The 6,431-nt window shown below is 55.3% G+C and overlaps 1 long non-coding RNA gene across 1 annotated transcript in view; it reads right to left on the reverse strand.

The window, feature by feature from the left end:
* Positions 1-4,468: 4,468 nt before the first annotated feature.
* Positions 4,469-6,431, reverse strand: part of LOC144224456 (uncharacterized) — a 3,168-nt gene continuing 1,205 nt past the window's right edge. The window contains exon 4 of the long non-coding RNA XR_013333055.1: positions 4,469-4,561. This is a non-coding gene — a long non-coding RNA (uncharacterized LOC144224456). The remainder of the gene's footprint in view (positions 4,562-6,431) is intronic.

The raw sequence follows: 6,431 nt of genomic DNA on the forward strand, positions 1-6,431 counted from the left end.
GGGGGGGGGCGGGGGGGGCACGCCCGGGGCCACCCTTCCGGCCACTGCGCCGACCGGGGTCGCGAAGCCCTAGCCCTGAGCCCGCCCTGCCCGCCGGGGGCGCCAGTCCAGGGGACGCCGTCGTGCCCCCTCCTCGCAGAGGCCTGGGGGGCGCTACATCTCCGCGGTGCCTTGAGACCCTTGGGGACCCCAGGGCGCTTGGTCCCTCCCAGCCCCGGCCACGTGGTCCTTGTCCCCCCCGCCCCTCCACCTCCTCTCCAGGTTCNCGAGTTGCCCGCCCTCAACAGTCACGACCCTGCCCCTCACCTCTCTCTGCCGCCCCTCCAGGCTGAGGCATTCCCTGGGCTCCCCGCCCAACCCCCACCTGTCCTGGGGGCTTCAGACTTCCAGACTGGGTGTTGGGGTCCCTTGTGGTGACCCAGGGCTGCATGTGTTTAAACCCCTGCAGCCTGGGGAGAAGCCTGGGGCGCTGCCCACAGGTGCGGGGGCAGCGAGGAAGGGCAGTGGCTGAGCTGCCCAGACTGGGGACACGAAGGGTGTCGTGATTAAAAACAGTAACAATAATAACTAACATCCATTGAGTGGTTACTATGTGCTAAGCCCATTTCACACAGTGATGTTGAAAGTCCACCACACCTTACGTGGTAGAGGTTCGCCCAGCTTCAGCGCCGCGGAAACGGAGAGAAAATGAAGGCCCAGAACAGGGACGGCTGCTGCTGGGAGAGAGCCTCGCGGATCCGCAGCCACCAGCGGGCTGGCCGCCGCCCTCGCTGCCTCTGCTCCTTCCTCCTCTGAGGTCAGCTGCCCTTGGCTCTCAGGAGGGCCTCACGAATCTGTCTCTGCATCTGATCTCACCCCTCCCCACCTCGACCTTTCATCCACTGTCCCTCTTTTTCTGGGCAAACCTGTAAGCCGCCTCCCCCATTCTTCATCCCCACCCCCTCCTACCTTCAGCCCAGGTAAATCCAGAGCACTAAGGGGAAGCGGCTCACCGGCCTCGGGACTTCGGGCTCTGGTGGCCTCTTCCTTGCAGAGGGCCCAGGTAGAGGTCAGAGGCCTGGGAATGACGTTTTGGTGAACTGACTTTTCGTGGAGCTTTGGAAAGTTCTAGGTTCCTCACTCCCAGTGCCAATGGTTCTCGGACTAGTCACCAGAGAGTCACCTGGAGAAGCTGGTAAACTGGACAAGGCCCAGCCCTGTCCCATGTCAGTGAACCTGGGCCCCAGGGCACCCTTTCCACTCTGTGGGTGCCCCTAGGGCCACTCGGATTAGGCAGGTAAGCAAATTTGGTGTTTTATGAGCACTGCTAGTTGCTGCTAATTATCAGTACACAAACCTCTTTCCTGATGACTCATAGTGAAGACTTTCCGAAACCACCAGTCTATTGAAAAGATATCCCAATCCTGGCCCAGCCAAATGATGGGGGGCTGCCTCACCTCTGTGTCGGGGGGGCAGGGGTGCAGAGCCCCTCAGGACCCCTTGCACCCAGTCCTGGGTCCCTCCTGGGCAGGCCTGCCCTTCCCCAGTGTGGGGCAGTGTGGGGCAAAACTCTTAGCTGATTTGGAAGAGGCAGCGGACTGCAGGGCCCCTGCTCGGGAGGGTGGCTGTAGACTCGAGTGGGTGGGTCCGGGAGGTTCTGAGAAGGCCGTTCACCAAGAAAGAACCCAAGAACTGAGAGAATTTTCTCATGCCCTGAGCTTGTTTTCCAAAAGAGCACTTGAGTTACTGCTCTCTGAGCAGCTGGTGGTAATTTGTGTCCAGGAAGGGCCTGAAGCCTTGGAAAAGGACCATGATTTTGGTGACTATGTGAGTGATTAGTAATTTTTTGTAACGTTTATTTATTTTGAGACAGGCAGAGACAGCCTGAGCAGGGGAGGGGCACAGAGAGAGAGAGAGAGAGAGAGAGAGAGAGAGAGAGAGAATCCCAAGCAGGCTCCCCACTGTCAGCATAGACCCTGACTTGGGGCTCGAACTCACAAAACTGCGAGATCATGACCGAGCCAAAAGTAAGAGTCGGACTCTTAACCTACTGAGCCACCCAGGTTCCCTGACTGGTAATTTTTTTTCCGTTTGGGCGCAGTGATGGTAAAACTTGTCAGCACATTTTCACCTAAACCCTGGTGGCATTTGAAATGCCCAAATCCGGAGTGCACACCCAGAGGGAGCCTGCCACAGGCTCGTCCGGTAAGGGGTGTTAGAAGTCATGTTCTTTAACGACATGGGTGGTGCTCGGGTCTTGCGGATGCCCGGAAGCTTGGATGGCACCTCTGCCCTACGAGCCGGGAGAGCCCAGCGCCTAACACCTTTGAATGAGGACGTCGGCCACCTCCTTTCTTGCCTCCGTCTGTGCTTTCTGACTGATGACGTTCTTGCTTCCAGGCCATCTCTTAACTCAGGCAAAGCGTCGCCTGGTGGGGACCCAAACCACCCCCTCAAGCACCGCCCGGAGCCAGGGAGGCCCAGCGTGAGGGACCCCAAGACGGTGATGGACCTGACCTTCACCGCTCACCTGCACGGACCCNTGGAGACGGTCTCTGAAACATTAGCCGCCATCTTCCCCACGTTGGCCTCCCTGAAATAACCTCCTCCTTCGTTCACTGTCTTGGGGGTTTGTCAGCAGCCAGTGCCGAGCCTGGCCTGTTTGGGACCCCGGAGCCACGTGTTCTCGTGCCCCTGTGTCTCGGCAACACCTTCAGAGCAGCACCCTGGGTCTGGAACCCCACTAGGGCCCGTGTCCCCCCACCCGCCACGCCAGAGGGGTGCTGTGACCCGCCCTGGGAAGAGGCTGGCCGACCCCACCTTCCACTGGAGGTGAACTTCACATACAGGCTGCCTGACACACGTGGAACTGTCTTCTCCCCCAGTTCACATGTCACAGTCCTCACCCCCGCACCTGAGAATGTGACCTTACTTAGAAATAGGGTGTTTTGCAGGTGTAATCAAGTTGAAATGCAGTCGTCATGGTGGGCCCTAAATCCAACACGGCTGGTGTCCTTAGGAAGAGAGGAAGACGGGACACGGGGAGATGGCTGCATACCAGCCACGGCCAGAGGCGCAGAACAGACTCTCCTTCACGGCCCCCAGAAGGAGCCAGCCCTGCGGACACCTTGGCCTTGGGCCTCTCGTGTCCAGAGCCGGGAGAGAACGACTTGGCTGGTGAAGCTGCCAGGCCTGTGGCTCTTGGGTACGGCCGCGCCTGCTACCCGTGCCCGAATTCTGGCTTCACTGAGGCACACCACCCGCTAGCCTGGAGCCTGCCCCTCGTGGTCCAAGGTGACGGCATTGGTCCCGAAGACGGTGACCATCCTGCAAGTACAGGCTGGCCCAGCTCACGTCATGCGTCCCAGGTTTTCCCCGGCCAGACGGCCGTCTCTGATGTTGGCAACGAGGGATGTGGGTCTCCAGAGGCCCACCCACTGTCACAGACACCTTGTACCCCCCGCCCCGGCCAGCATACTCGTATGTTGAAAAGCCCTACCCCTCAAAGTCACGGTTTTTGGAGACGGGGCCTTTGGGAGGTAATTAAGGTTAAGTGGGATCGAAGGGGTCATAGGAGGCGGGGCCTGACTTGATAGCATTAGGATCCTTATGATGAAATTTGGAAGTGTTGGGTTTGTGAGCAAACAGCTAAGAAAATTCTTGAGATGTTTTTGGTGCAAAAAGGTGATTTCATTATAGCACGGGGACAGGACCTGTGGGCGGAAAGAGCTGCCCGGGACTGTGAAGAGTGACTGGTTATGTACTTATGAGTTAGGGGGACCAGGGACGGCGTAAGTCTCTAAAGAATTTGGAAGCAAGGCTTTCAGGCCCTTGTGGGGCTAGCTGCTGTTAAGGTTACTTTTAATGTATTTCCCACCAATTCTGCTTAATATTTATTTTTGAGAGAGAGAGCATGATCAGGGGAGAGACACAGGGAAAGACCAAGAAATTAAAGCAGGCTCTCTGCTGCCAGCCGAAAGCCCAAAACAGGGCTTGAACCCACAAACTATGAGATCTTGACCTGGGCTGAAGTCAGATGCTCAACCACTCCACTGACTGAGCCACCCAGGCGCTCCTACTTTTAGTCTTTAAGAAAACATTGGGGCGCCTGGGTGGCTCAGTCAGTTAAATGTCCAACTTTGGCTCAGGTCATGATCTCGCAGTTTGTGGGTTTGAGCCCCACGTCGGGCTCTGTGCTGACAGCTCAGCACCTGGAGCTGCTTCAGATTCTGTGTCTCCCTCGCTCTCTGCCCCTCCCCCACTCACACTCTGTCTCTCTCTCAAAAAATAAACATTAAAAAAATTTTAAAAAACCATAAACATTAAGGCTCTAAGGCAGCCATGAGTTGCTCGAGGAAGGTCACACTACATATTTCAGGTGTCCGTCAGTGGGCTGCGAGCTGTCAGGAGATTTAAGTGACATTTCTCTTGCTCTGTTTCCCCCATCACACAGAAGAAACAGCAGAGGGCCAGCTCTCCGCGGCGCCCGCTTGAGGACAGGTATGAGAGCCCACGCCGGCCAGGAGGCTCTCACGGGGACCGAGTCAGAGCAAGTTCAAGGGCAATCTTCAACTTCCAGCGTCTAGAGCCGTGAGAAAATAAAGGAGGGTTGTTTAAGCCACCGGCCTGTGGTGCTCTGTGGCGGCCTGAGCTAAGATAATCCCCATGAACACCTTTTTGCCTTGCAAACTATGCGCCTCTGTTTTCAGAGCACACCGCCTCGCAGACCGGAACTGTCCCCAAGGTGCACACGAGGTGCGTCTGTCCCGACGCGGGCTCCGTTCAGTCATAACGCGAAGTTAATATAATTATAAAGCAGGTTCAGGATTCCAAGCTCAGTGACGCTTCACACCTGGCCTCTCACGCGGCGCCCAGAGCCGAACAGAAGACAGGCCGCGCAGCACACAAGGTAACAGAGCGGCTGGGAAGGCAAGGAACCGAACGAGAAGTCGGTCTGCAGGCCTGGGGTTAGACAAGGCGTCTGTGGTCCAGGTCAGCCCTCGGCTCTGCGCTCAGACGGGGGGAGCTCTGTTCCCGTTGGAGATGAACCGTGTGACTCTCCATCTCGGGGCGGTGAGTTCGAGCCCCATGTTGGGTGTACAGATTACTTACAAAAAAAACCCAAAAAACAAAAAACAGGCAACGACTAAGCCTGAAGCCTGGAATACATGTTGTTTTTTATTTGAACAGATTATCGTTTTTGCTTTCCTCTTGGGAATAGCCAAGATTTTTTTTTTTTTTTTAACCTTTTGAGTGCTTTGGGCCAGTATCTTCAGAGCCCTAGACAACCCCCTAGATTCTTCCCTGACCTTCCGGGTGTGGTTTTCTACTTTTTAATCTTCGAACACGCTCGGCTGGTTTGAGGCTGGCCTTGCAGCCTCCAGGCTGTCCCCGACCTGCAGGCTCCACCCAAAACCGCTCCGGGCTCACCTGGAGAGCTTTCTCCCGGGAGTTCAGAAAAATGTGTGACAAGTGTCCTTTTAAANAACCCTGAGCCTCATCCTCTCTTTCTGACCAGACTCTATTGGAAATGTTTCTTCTTTCTCCTTAGTTCTCCTTAGTGATACTTTAACTCAGAAAAGATTCAAAATCTGGGCCAAAAGCCAGGAAATTAGACCCTCGAGGGGCCTCTTGGGGCAAATTATTCATGGAGAAAGAACCGAAGGAAAGCGAGGGAATTCGCTCTTTGTACTGGGAGCTCCATGCAAGGGGCCGATGGATTTTCATCCCGTCTAACGGGAAACGGCCGCCTCACTGTTTGGGTTGGGGCCCCCATACAGTGCCCCACGGAGACTCGTAAACGTCCCTCGGGGTCCTCCAGCTGCAGGAGAAGCTCATGTCATAGACAGCCTGGGGGCATGACCGCGTTACAAGGAGCAACTTGAAGCTGCTCCCAGTTCCATGGTCTCCAGGGCGTACGGCTTTCTGGTCTTCTCTCCAGGCACGTTGGTGTCATTTTACACGAACATAAGTGCTCAAGAAACACAGACATTAGGGGTGCCCGGGGGGCTCACTCAGTTGGGCGTCTGACTTTGGCTCGGGTCAGGATCTCGCGGTTTGGGAGTTTGAGCCCCACATCAGACTCTGTGCTGACAGCTCGGAGCCTGGAGCTGCTTCCCATTCTGTGACTCCCCCTCCCCTCTCCCCTCCCCCGCTAGTGTTCTGTCTCTCTTTGTCTCTCAAAAATGAATAAAAAGATTTTAAAAAGGTTAAGAAACATACTGACGTTAGACTCTTTAGACAAAGATTGAGACTGTAGTCAATGATGTATATTTACAGTATATTTTTGTACTTCCCCCACGTCGTCTGATGTTCTCAGTGAGCTTCCACGCCTACGTGACTTCCATCACATGAGCTTACAAGAATTTAACTAATCCTCTCACTGAATAGTCAGGTTATGCCCAGTTTCTCATAGTTAACAAATATTTCACTGGCTTTACTTGTAAGTTCAT

The sequence above is a fragment of the Crocuta crocuta genome, unplaced genomic scaffold, assembly GCF_008692635.1.
Source record: "Crocuta crocuta isolate KB4526 unplaced genomic scaffold, BGI_CrCroc_1.0 scaffold675, whole genome shotgun sequence".
NCBI classification, from domain to species: Eukaryota; Metazoa; Chordata; class Mammalia; order Carnivora; family Hyaenidae; genus Crocuta; species Crocuta crocuta.